The following is a 13,471-nucleotide window of genomic DNA, read 5'->3' as shown; positions in this document are numbered from 1 at the left end:
TCTTGCCAGAACATCCCCCAGTATTGTCCATACCTTATAGTTAGACCCCTCATCATAACCTCTACCAAATAGTGAAATAGTCTCCCATCTGATCAAATTCTCCTGCTCCCTCTTGTGGCAAATATTCTCCCTGACTTTCCCCAGATTTCAGAATCGCAACTACCATCCCTCAAGGCCCCGTTAGCTGCCTATCACTTGGGTTCTAATCTCAGTAATATTTGTGGCTGACCAAGACAGTGGGCTGCTGAACTAGGCATTTCCAGTTTTCTCTCTGAACAAAGGGAAATCTACCCCCTGGAGACATACTTGAGATTTAGTGAAAGTACATGTCAGATGCTTTCTGACCCATTGGGATGGAGTAGATTCCGGAAATGTGAGCTTTCACAGTCAGCTTTTGAGATTTTGATTTGGACTCAGAGCTAGTCCGGTGGGGCCTCATTAAATACAGTGAGATTATTTTCCGTTTTCTTTCCTTCTCTTCCAAAAGATACCTCTTTCCCTGTGTGTCTGTGTCTGTGTCTCTCCATCTCTCTCTTTCCCTGCCTCCCTCCCTTCCCAGGCTCTTATACACACACACACACACACACACACACACACACACACACACACACACCCCACAAAATATATTTTATAGAACACATATTTTGCATGCTTAAACTAATCAATAATTAGGCTCTCAATAAGGTTTGTACATCAAACAATCCATTTTCTGAACTGGAGACTTCTAGGGTGAGCTACTCTCACTGGCATGTTTTCATCGAGAGCGGTTCAGAATACGAATGAGGAGACTGGGTGCCTTTTTCCAGTGTGTTGACTCAACTTGGAAGATGGTTGCTTGCAGCCCTTGCTGCCTCGAGTGTTTTGTGTGGGCTCTCCTGGCTGACAACTCTTATTGAACTCTAAGTGTTTTATTTCCACATCTGTGATCGTCCTTTGATCCGCCCGCCCCGCCAGGAGAGTGTAGTATGTAACGAGATAGACAAAGGTTCAAGAGAATCACATTTTCTCTTAACCTGAAACTTTGTAGCCCATTTCAGGAGGAGGGGGAGGACATATGGAAGGAGAAAAGTCCTGACTGGCAGCTCAAGTGAAGGAAATGTGTTTATGGTCAAGGGCAAGTACATTGTAGGCAGCCGCCTATAAAGTGATTGGAGGGGGGCAAAACATCTTTGGGTTTGAAGCGTTTATCCATCTGTAAACATAAGATCAGAAATTCTCGCTATGGGACCTTCATTTGAATTAAGTAATTCTATCTAGTAGATCCCTAATAAAATGCAAGGACATCACCCAGGAAAGAGCTACCGTTAATTCTCATAAACCATTGACGTCTGTGTACTCGTTAACTTGTATTGGTTTATCAGATCAGCTGACAGAAAAGTCCTGAAGGCCTGGATCACAGGAAGGTGAAGCAGAAGTGAAAGTAGTTTGAAATTGGGTTGGTGCCCAGTTTGTGCCCTCAGAGGCTCCTTCTGGTGGGGAAGTGTGAGGGACCTGAGTGCCCTCAGAGGAAGTAGAGAGTAGCCAGACAGAGGCAAAGATATCAAAAATTTGATCCTTTCTTGAAAACTTAGCTTTTTAAATTCTTCTGAGAATGGGCACATTGTATCCCCCCGTGTGAAATGTTATCCTTAAAATCTCAAATGGTTTCTACTATGTGTCATTTTAAAATACTCATACCAATAACCTACAAAATGCACATACGATACCAATTCAGACAGATGGTTTCTTGCATATATAATATAGACAGAAAAATAAATTCAAGTATTAGAATTCATCTTAATTTTTAAAAAGACAGAAAAAATAATCACTTTGTAGATGTCATTACATGTGAAGTCAGAATAATGAATAATTTCTTCATTGAATCGAACGTGAGATGAAAAGTCAGACAGATAAGAGGGTGATTCAGCAATTTACTCCAACCCAACCATGATATTTATTGAGCACTCAGTGTATGCAAAGCATTGCACTGGGCTTTTCGGAGAATGCAGATGATGAAGAGGAGTCATTTGACATTTGCTGAGTGCCCACTGCATGCCCAAGGCCAATCTAAGCACCCTGTGTATGTTTTCTCATGTAATGCTCCTAAGTGCCCTGAAAGAAAGCGTCGTTCTCCCAATTTAAAGATGAGACCCTGGCTCAGTTAAATAACTTATCCAAGAGCTAGTAGGTGACAGTACCAGTTTTTGACGTTGTTCAAGAGCCCTGCTCTTTGTACCATGTTTTCTATTCTTAGGGATGTTGTGGTCTAGGGCACCTAAATGCTGGGCCAAGTGAGAACTATTGCTATGATTGTCTAATGAGCAAAATTCTATAGCGTTGAAAGGAAGAAGAGAATATTGGAAAAGCCTTCATGGAAGAAGAGGCATTTTAGTTCATTTTCAAAGAGTGAAAAGGACTTCTAAAATAAATCAAGCCTAGCTATTTTTGAAACCTGTAAACCAGTCCCCGCTAATTTATAGCAAGGACAACCCTGGGGCGATGTTCGGGCCATTTCCAGGCTTTTGAAATCAGCTGTGTGTCTAGTCAGAACCAGGCATGGAACAGGGGATCTGGAACAAATGATAGCATAGGCCACTGTATCTGTGTATTTTACAAGTAAACCCCAAATTCAGGATGAATTTCCAGCATGACCTTTAAGGAAAGAAGCTGTAACAGTTCGAGAGGTCAGACAAGGGACAGACCACCTGCCAATCTGTTCCTCCCTGAAATTTGATGGTCAGGCTTTCTGGGCCATTACAGGTGGTTTTTCTTTCTTTCTTTGGCACTGAATGGCTCTGGTGCTTTCTCCCTTGAGCTTCTTGAACTTGTCCACCTCCTCACTTCTGCTTCTCCTTAAAACATAAGGCCCAGGGCCCACTGTGGCTCTGCTCTGCTCGATGTATAGCATCCAGTCCTAACAGCAAGTTTAGAGAATCAGACTGCTTACCCTACCCGCAGACCTCAATTTCCTGCGTAGACTGGGGCAGAGTCCCCAGAGGGAGTGGCATCGGGCAGGGGCAAAAGGATAGAGTTTGGAGAGGTGCTAAGTCATATATCGAATGTCTCTCAGAAGTTCCAAGTCGCTCTTCCAAAATAATCTACCTGCCAAATGCTGGAGGATGTGAGCTCCCTAGAGCTGACATGTGTGAGTTGGGACTGGGCAGAGTTGCTGGCTCTTTTTCCCCCAGACTCCTCGCTGCCTCTCTTCTCCTGGCCATGCACCTGTCAGTGGCCCCTTTGAAGAGCTGCTCCTTATCTGTGCTCTTGCTGCTTTGAGCCACAGCTAGCTCTGGAAGAAACAGCAGAGATCAAATAAGCAAATGAAACAAATAAGCAAATGAAGGCCATAGGAAAGTACATGACTTTTCAGAGTGAAGTAGGAAACAGTTGAATTCAGTAGGGCTCTGAGGTCATTTCAACAAAGTCCCATCTTCCTTTTCTTCTCTGATAATATAGAAGGCCTCCAGAAATGTATCTGTGTTTTCTGGCCTCAGGAGTGTCCGGATGTCTATTAATGATTCCCCAAGGTGGAAAGGGAACTATGACTTTTGCTTCTAGACTGAGGGTATTGACTAATAAAATGAAGGGCCCTGGGGCGCCTGGGTGGCGCAGTCGGTTAAGCGTCCGACTTCAGCCAGGTCACGATCTCGCGGTCCGTGAGTTCGAGCCCCGCATCGGGCTCTGGGCTGATGGCTCGGAGCCTGGAGCCTGTTTCCGATTCTGTGTCTCCCTCTCTCTCTGCCCTTCCCCCGTTCATGCTCTGTCTCTCTCTGTCCCAAAAATAAATAAACGTTGAAAAAAAAAATTTTTTTTTTAAATTAAAAAAATAAATAAATAAATAAAATGAAGGGCCCTAGAGTACTCAGACTAAAGTTCTCTGAAGTCAAGAGACATATCATGATAGTCATAATATTGATGTGTATTCAGCAAAAGGGATAGTTAGCATCATGCCAGTTTGCTTCCCTTTTCCTCATTTTCCTCATCTATTAAATGAGAATGATCATAGTAAAAGGCCATGTGGGTTTTTCTGTGAGGAATAATACATTAATACTTGTGAAACATTTGGACTGGTTTCTGGCACGTGAGCACTCAATAAGAATTTGTTCTTATTCCTTGAGATGAATGGTGAGGCTCTGTCCCTGCCTGTATGCTTTTATATGAACAGGGTAATTATGGGAGGTCGCCATGGGAAGGAGGAAGATAAGGACACACAGAATGACATACACCAGCGGTCACAAAACTGTTTTCCAAGGGGCCACATAGTAAACATTTTTGGCTCTGTGGACCATAGGGTTGTCACAATTAGTCAACACTGCTGTTGTAGCAGGAAAGCAGCCGTTGACGATACACAAATGGTCATGCTGTGTGCCACAAAACATTATTTAGTGACACTGAAATTTGAACATCATATAATTTTCACATCAAAAAACATTTTTTCATTGTTCCAATTATTTACGAAGGTAAAAAAAAAATTAACAAAATGAGCCTTATAAAATTAGGTGACAGGCTACATTCGACCTGATGGCCATAGTTTGGCAACTCCTGACATACAGCTAGATTGTGAGAGACCCAAAGGCGATATTAGTGAGTCAGAAGAATCCTAGCATTTGGGGTTGGGATCGCGCAAAGAGAGGTGGCCTAGAGCCTAGCATCCAAGACCTCGTGGTAGAGCCTAACTCTGGCAAGTCTGAGATGTGTGGCTTTGGAAAGGTCTTTTAAGTTACCATGGCCTGAGTTTTCACGTTGGGAAAAGGGAGTAGAGGCAAATTAGTTAGGCTTTCAGGGGACTTCCTAGCAATAAAAGCAGTTTTATGAAGGGAGATTGTACATTTAAGATGGATCATGGAGGGCTGGTGGAAAAGCATGAGAAGGGAAAACTGTGCACGTTTGGGTAATTTTTATTTAGTAGCTCAGTTGATTACCAGGAACAGAAATCCTGGGAAGATAGACATGTGCTGTATTGTGAACGTTGACCATGGACAACAAAGGGAGGGATTAGGATATTGTAACTTCATATTGTTAGCAAAATTCCCCAGTTTTACAGATCAGGCCGAGAAGGAGAAAATGACTTGTCCAAGGCCACAGGACTGATCCTTGAGATCAGCAGTCATTGGCCCCCAGACTGCTGACCCTTCCGTCTACCCCATTGTCCCTAGCAGAACGCTGGAAAGAAATTAATTGTGATTACATGATTGTGACCTCAGAGGGGCAAGTCTCAAAAAAATTGCAGAAGCCACTTTCAGTATTTTCTAAATGTGAAAGCATCCCCTAGCATATCTAAGAAGTTAGGTCTGTCGGTAACCAACCCCATTCCAGAGAAGGTGAACTGCAAAAAGTTTAACCCAAGACCTTGTACTCCAACAATCTTTTGCCTGGGTTCCTGCTGACTATCTTAATTTTCAGCTCACATGTTATTTCTTCAGCAAAGCCTTCCCTAGCAGGTCTGATTCTCTATGACTTACCCTTGCAGGACTGCGTGTTGCCTTTACAACATTTATCAGAGTTAACAATTGTTTCTTTTTGAACTAATTTAAAATAACATCTGTCATCTGTCTTCCCAGCTACATAATATATTCCAGGAGGAGAGAGAGTGTATCTGTTTACCTCATGATTTTAGCCCCAGTGCCTCTCCCGTTCCAGACAGGTAATAGACATTCAGAGTTTGTTGAATGAGTGAGTGAACGTTCTCTCGTAAGTCGTTGATACTGATGAAAATAATCCTTGCTTAAAAGGCGTAAGTTACTATCTTCACTTGCTAATTAAATGATTAAATGATTGGCATTTCTTCCTCCACTGACTTTTTTTCTCAACTCTTTTCCACTGGCTCCTCTCCAATCCTGGCCTATCACAAAAGACCATAACATAATCGTCTTGGCATGGTTACATAACATTAAAACCATAACACTTCAGCCAATATTTAAACACTTCTTCAAATATAGGTATATGGGATTGGTTTAAAGGGCATATTCACTAGATGCTTTATCTAGTGGAGAAATTGTATGTTTCATAAACTGTGCTCAGGGATTTGTGTAAAAATTTCATGTTTTCCCATAAACTACTCAATTTATTCCTCTAAATATTAGAATTTGGCTAGTTCCTTTCTACCCTGCTTCCACTTAAAAAATCTATTTGTTGTATATACATGTGCATCTAGTTTTAGAGCCATGACATTAGGTATATTGTCAGAAACTTTAGAAAACGGTAGCATAGAATATTGACAAAGGGTCACCATTACACGAGCATCTATCAACTTGAGTTTTTTAAAAGAATATTTCTTTTCCCTTCCTACTACTGCGTTTCTCAAGAACATCTTATTCTTTCAAGGACTGTGATTTGACACTATGCAGAAAAATTTAAAAGACTTACAAACTTCAAGTTGATAGGGTTCCATCTTCTGAAAAGCAATCTACTTTAAGATGAAGCTTAATGACTCAGGGAAAAAGCTGATGAAATTCACCAGCCTCTGCTCACATAACCAGCATTTTCCTTGTTAAAAAAGATTAAAAAAAAAAAAAGGCATTCCGGGTGTTCCTATCACATAGCTTGAAATTGGATTCTGTATTAAATATCCCCAGTCCCAAGAGCCAACTAGAATGCACAAAGCGACTACAAAGATTTAGCCTTGAGTTGAAGTGAACAGAGGGGCTGGTGAAAAGCCCCACAAAGACCCTATAATTTAAAGAGCACAGCCTTCCTCAGCATCTAAAGCTTCAGGTTTGGGATTTATGTTTCTGCATATTGTCTCCTCTATTCAGGAATTGTGCATGGAACCTGGATAGAAAGTCTCCAAACTCTTCCATTTATCCTGGGTCTTTGTCATGTGTTGACGTAATGTCCCAGCAGTCCTTAGCTGTTTCTATTTCAACAGGGCAGAACTAACCCTTGGCAAAATTATGAAGTAGGCATAAATGACTCCCAGTGCTTTAATCTCTTTTGGGAGCCCCTGTGATCTCCTGTTAGCATCCATTCTCCTCCACTGTCTTCTCTCCTACCTCCCGACCCCCCACCCTCCAACTCACCAAGGGGCTTCGTATTTTGATGCCGTCTGGAGTGCCAATCTATGGGAAGAAAAGCCCTTCTGATGTATTATTTCACATCAACACCTTGCTGCTATTGCAAGAAACACTAATTCTAGTTTTTCAGTACTAGTCTCTGTCCAGTACTTTGTCTAAGTGCTCTGCTCTGCAGTCTGTGTTTGCTGAAGATACCCCATGCCAGTTCTACTCTCTACCCAGTTCTTCCCTTTAATCCAATGCCGCTGAGGGGTGTTGCCAAGACTGCCCATATCAAATCAGCTGGGGTGCTTATTAAAGTTCGAATTTGGGTTTCCTCTTCAGAGGTACTGTACATCGGATGCTTTTGTCATCCTTCCAATCCTGTCCTTTAAAAAAAATTTTTTGCTGGGGGGCGCCTGGGTGGCTCAGTCAGTTAAACGTCCGACTTCGGCTCAGGTCATGATCTCATGGTCCGTGAGTTCGAGCCCCGCTTCGGGCTCTGTGCTGACAGCTCAGAGCCTGGAGCCTGTTTCAGATTCTGTGTCTCCCTCTCTCTCTGACCCTCCCCTGTTCATGCTCTGTCTCTCTCTGTCTCAAAAAATAAATAAACGTCAAAAAAAAATTAAAAAAAATTTTTTTAAATTTATTCGTTTTTGAGAGACAGAGAGAGACAGAGCAAGAGCAAGGGAGGGGCAGAGAGAGAGAGGGAGGCACAGAATCTGAAGCAGGCTCCAGGCTCTGAGCTGTCAGCACAGAGCCCGACACGGGGCTTGAACCCATGACCTGTGAGATCATGACCTGCCTGAGCCGAAGCCGGATGCTTAACCGACTGAGCCTTCCAGGTGCCCCTCGATCCTCTCCTTTTATGGAGTCTTCCATATCCTTCCTAGTATTCGTGGTAATTTGAGTAACTAACTATTTGAGTTGCTTGAAGACGGTGAGTTCATCAGGTGCAGGTGCAATCATTTTTGTAATCCCTGTAGTGTTTGGTTTCGTGCTTTGCACATAGACACCACTCAATAAGTGCTTGATGAATAAATGACTGGTCCACTGTCTAGAGCCAGAAATATACCGAGGGCTGTACTTCACTCAGAAAACCCAAATTTCTTAAGATGAAATGTCAACAAGCTCGTGTGGAAAATATTTTTAGGTAGGAAATCTTTTTTGGTGACCTAGATATAAACGCATGCATATGACCTCATTTTTGGTTCCCAGTATGTAAGGTCAGACCTCAAAGAAGGGCTTCTCTTTCTCTTCAGGGTGGATGCCGAACAAATTATTACCTGAAATAGTTATTATTGTCCATAACAAGGCCCCTGAAAGAGTCACAGAGCACAGATGAGGTGTTCCGAGGCCCTGCCTCGAGGAGTTCACTATGCTTAAAAACCCTGGGTTGTAGAGATGTAGGCTGGGAAGTCTGAGGTTTCTAGAACCCTGGTTGTATTAACCCAAGAGCTCAAGTGCATTAACTTGGTAATGAGGTGATCCACTTTGAGTGTGTCAAGGTGTATCCGTGATCTCACGGTCTGAATGCCTGGAAAGTCTCTCCTTTTCTGTGATTCTCTAGTAACAAAAGAGTTCTGTTCCAGAAGGGGGACCTACACTTTGGCTTTTATAACATCCCACCAGAATATGAGTTTCTTGGGGGATATTATCTTATTCATCTTATTTTGTTTTATTTTATTTTATTTTATTTTATTTTATTTTATTTTATTTTATTTTATGAGAGAGTGCATGAGCTGGGGAGGAGTAGAGAGAGAGAGAGAGAGAGAGAGAGATAAGAGAGAGAGAGAATCCTAAGCAGGCTCCACGCTCAACATGGAGCCCCATGCAGGGCTTGATCCTATGACCCTGGGATCATGACCTGAGCTGAAATCAAGAGTCTGATGCTCAACTGACTGAGCTACCCAGGCACCCCTCTAATTCATCCTTTTTAATACAGTATCTGGCGTATGTGAGTGGCTAAGAGAAGTTTGGCAGACAAAACCATGAATGAATGTGTTTTCCTGTTTTGTTGGATTACTTACTTGTTTAAAAATTAAAAAAAAAAAAAAGTCATGACCCCAAGATAGCAAATTTGTGAGCTGCATTGAAATTCTTGAAAAAATATTGACTTATTGTTCCTAGAGCAAAGTATTAACATGTCATGCTAAAATTTGGTATCGTTTTCCCTACCCCACCCATCTTTTATTTTAGTTTTGCATGCTCCCTGCTAGGATTTCTTTCTCTATTTTCTTTTCTCCGGACCAAAGGGAAAATCCTTGAGATTATTGCATGATTTTGGAGTGATTTCAGACCTCAGATTTTAGCTGATGATCCCCCAAATGGATCATCTTTCCCTCACTATGTGATGAATAGGAGTGCTTATAAAATGCTTACTCAGGGGGTGAGGAGGCATGAGACAGGAGAGAGGGCCATGAAAGCTCTTGATAAGATAGTATAAACGATAGACATTTATTTAGGGGGAAAGGAGGGTGGCATGGAAAGGTATTTTGCACGAAACACCTAAGCAGGGGGCTCTTTTTTACCAAATAACAGAATCGTTCACACAGGAAGTGGAAACAAAAAGAGGCTGCCATTTTGGAAAGCATGATGGTGTAATTAATGCAAAGTGCCTGGATTAAACTCCTAGTAGTTGTACTTAGGTTTGTATGACTTCAACTGGCTTACTTTTATGAACCATTTATTTTTCTCATTGGTAAAATTAGAAGGATAGTATCTGCTTGCGATGTTGTCAGAAACCTCGGGGACAGTGAATCCAAAGCAGTCAGTAAAGCCTCTGGAACAAAGCAAGTGCTCAGTCAATGGTTGCAGTCATTATTGTCATAAATACCCTCACGGGGGGGCCTTCCTCTGCCCTTGGCACTGGCAGAATGAATCTGAGGACAGTCCTGGTCCAAGATTAGCCGAGCAGCTTCCCTTTTTTATTGAAAGACTCTGTTGTCCAGCTTTCTTTCTCTTATTCCTATTTCCACGCCAGTACGCAGAGTTAATATATTTAAATGTATACTCTTGATGTGCTGATGTGCTTTCCCTTTTATGGGACCTCCCTGATGGAGGTCATTTTTGGTTGGTGTTTGACCAGATGTCTGTTTATTTTACTGCAAGGAGAAGATAGGCTTTGTTGGGGATATTCAAAATATCAGGATGAACTTGGCATTCCAAAAGAAATCAGCAAGCCAGAGCTCACGCAGAAGGACCCACCTCCAGGACCTGGGGAAACTGTCAAAGCCCCAGCTCCTCTTTTTATGCTGGAGGTCAGTTTTTCCAGGGTGAGGTTCTCTGTCCGTGAACCTGAATCCCCTTTCCTCTCCTCCACCTAATGCTGACATTGGCTTTTCAGTGTGATACCGGCCTCTACTCAGTTTAGGGGCATCTACTTCGCACAGGGCACAGTTTTAAAATCAGATGTCTAGTCCCAGCTCTCAGGTTCTGATTCCCCTTCAGAGATTTGGTGAAATCAGCACATGACTTTCTGAGAATTATTGTATTCACTCAATAAGCAGGTGCTGTGTATCTTTCATGTGCCAGATTCTGCTCCAGGAACTGGGGCTCTGTTGATGAACAAAAGAGACAAACATCTTCACCTGTAACAAAGTTTACATCTATCAGAGAGAGATAGGCAACAAAAAGAACCCTTAAATAAATTATATTAGCACGTAAAGGGTAATAAGTCCTACATAGGAAAACAAAGTAGGGAGTACATCTCATGACTTTCCAATAACCTCTTCATTATTTTAAATCCTAAATTCATCTTTATTTTTTTGGCCACATTGCCTGACCACTACCCCAGTTGCTTCCTTTGATGAATGAGCTGGGTGTTTTCTGACATGGGACAGGATCCTGACTGTAGTCTAGTACGTTCAGCCAGAGGGCGGGAGCCCTTTTTATGACCTCTCACTGCCTGTACTCTGGAGGACCTGTCCCAAAGTATTAAACAACAAAGAGGAAATTCTCTTTGAGAAAAAAAAAAAAAAAAAAGATAATAGCGGAGAGTCGTTGTGGAAACAGAGATCCTTCCTAACATGTGGTCACGGTCTGTTAGCCTGAGGTTGGGTGCCAGAACAGTAATTTGCACCCTAGATGGCTAGTTAGATAAGGAAGATCATCCTCTGGCATCATCCCTTTGTCTAAAAGTGTTTGCAAGTGCTTGTCTCAATCGTGGGTAAAAACGTATGGTTGCTTTAATGTTGCCTTAGAAACAGATTAATTGCTTAGCTTTGATGCATTCAGTCAGCACGAATTACATAGAAAGGAATTCTAGGTCCTGATGAGGGAGTCAAGGAGTTCCTTTGAATAACCCAAGCTGCCAGTCAATAGAATGAGATTAGGCTGCCCTGTGCACTGGACTGGTGGGGGTGCCAAAGGTGTTTCTTCTCTCTGAGTCGGGTCCTCTCTGGTAGTCAAAGCTGGCTACAGACCCCCACAGGGAACCCCTTACACTGATTATTCCTCAGGCCTCTGCAGTGGGGGGCTCTTCCCCACTCTTTACCAAGGAAATCTGTCTTGGTAAACATCTGTCTTACAGGTGCATGTTCCATTCCTATGACCTCGCCACCTTCAACATGGTGTCTGGGCCTTTTCACTAACCTTCATCACTGCCATTCACATCTGTAGATGTGGCATTGTTAGTTTTCCTTTAAAATAAATAGTGAGCAGAAGACGATCTGGGTATTCTTGACTTTGTGCCGAAGGCTCATTTAGATGATGTAATGGATATTCCTAAGCAAGAATCAGCCTTTGATGTAAGAGTTGATTTGAAACCACTGTGAAAAATAGCCTCCCCCTTGTTACAGAGTTCAGTAGACCAGGGCAGAATATAAGAAAGCTGGGCAACAGAATGACATATCAACAGCCTCTATTCCCTGCTTAATTTTTATGGAAATAGGTATTTAAGGAGACAGTGGGAAGGGTCAGGTAATTCTGCTTGAATCTGATGACAGAAGAAATACCCTGAAACAAAAGAATGAGGAAGGAACTCTTATTTAGATAACATCTGCCCCACATCCTCCAAAGCATTTGGATTTGGTAATTAATTTAGTAAAGAAAGAAACTGAGGTCCAGAGAGTTCTTTCCAGTCGCTCCATTGCCAAAAATCTGTATCAGGGTTTTGTGTCCACTGATTTCACAGATTACAACACTACCACCTTTTGAATATAATTGTGATGTTTTGAAGTTAACCTCAGAAACCCCCTTCCTTTTTCTCTGATAGGAATTTTTACTGATGCATCCGCCCTTAGACATCTGTACCCTTTTGGCTAAGAATATGCTGTGAGATGTGGGTTGGGCAGGACTTTTTTTTTTTTTTTTTTTTTTTTCTGGCTGACCTAAGGGATTGCCCTGAGAGTGTGTGCAGGAAGAGGTGGCCAGGTAATTGGTAAAAAACAAGCAAGTTTAGGGCAATTGTGTCTAGGAACATGCCAGCCTGTACATTACACCACAGCTCTCAATGTTTGTCTGTTTGAGTCCCTAATCCACAAGATCAAAGTGAGGCTGTTGGAAACCTTCCATGGGGCTTTGCTACTGAGGCCCTCCAACCCTTCATGGAAGCCAAGAGGTTTTCCAATGGGCCAGTCCAAGTCCAAATCCAATAGCTCTCTAAGATTACTTCACACACTATCAGGGATGCTGTTATGGAACAGTTAATGATACCAGTCTCAGAGACAGACCAGGGTTTGAATCTTCGTTTGGGAGTTTACTATCTTTATGACTTCCACCAAGTACTTAACCTGTCTGTGCCTCAGTGAAGCCCGTCTCCGAAGTGGGCTAATAATATCTACTGCATAGGGTGATTGTAAGGGCACTGAGCATTACATAACTCCAGGCAGTGCTATTCTCATGGACTGTAATGTAAATGGCAACACTAGGAGTTGTACAAAATAGCAATGCTGGTTATTGTAAGTATTAGATATAAGAATACATATAAAGAATTTAGCATAGAGTCTGTTGTAGTGTTTGTAAATAGAACCTCCTGTTAATCTCTCAGGCAATTGGCCATGATTTGCTGTTGTGCTGTTTTGACATTTACTTCTAAGAAAGAAAATAGTTGGGGGCACAGAACACACAGTCTTCGAAGAGCTGGAGGTAAGAACGCATGGTCATGGTCAGGGGATGGAAAGAATTTCCATATTCTAGAACTCAGAGGCTAGATCCTAAAAGGTCTGAACAGCTTGTTGAGGGGATTGGGTTTTGTTTTCAGGGCAATAGGCAACCAAAGAAGAGTTTTAAGGGGAGTGAGAGAGTCAGAGCTGTACTTTAGAAAGCTCATTTTGGCTGAAATGTGAAAATGGAATGATGAGATTTGGCAGGGATTTGAAGCAAGTGGTGAATTATATCAGTCCTGGAGACAGGCACAGGTTGGAATCTCCGTTCTGGGTTTCCTCTCTCCATTCCATACTACACTCTGTGAGCAAATACTTAACCTTTCTGATCTTCACAGGTTCCCAAGACGTTTTAAGTTGTAAATTTTCCAAAGGTTTTAAACTAGAAATCTTGAT

At 42.2% G+C, this 13,471-nt stretch overlaps 1 protein-coding gene across 15 annotated transcripts in view; it reads left to right on the top strand.

The window, feature by feature from the left end:
• Positions 1-13,471, top strand: part of SLC8A1 (solute carrier family 8 member A1) — a 385,340-nt gene that overhangs the window by 58,974 nt on the left and 312,895 nt on the right. Inside the window, exon 1 of one of the 15 annotated variants that reach the window (XM_086700456.1) lies at positions 13,037-13,058. The exons of the other annotated variants lie outside the window; for them this stretch is intronic. The gene's annotated coding sequence lies outside the window, so the exon portion shown is untranslated. Of the gene's footprint in view, positions 1-13,036; positions 13,059-13,471 lie in introns of those variants that run through there. 15 annotated transcript variants of the gene reach the window in all.

The sequence above is a fragment of the Puma concolor genome, chromosome A3, assembly GCF_028749965.1.
Source record: "Puma concolor isolate L17-30 chromosome A3, mPumCon1.1.hap2, whole genome shotgun sequence".
NCBI lineage: Eukaryota > Metazoa > Chordata > Mammalia > Carnivora > Felidae > Puma > Puma concolor.
This window is presented reverse-complemented; position numbering and strand designations above follow the sequence as displayed.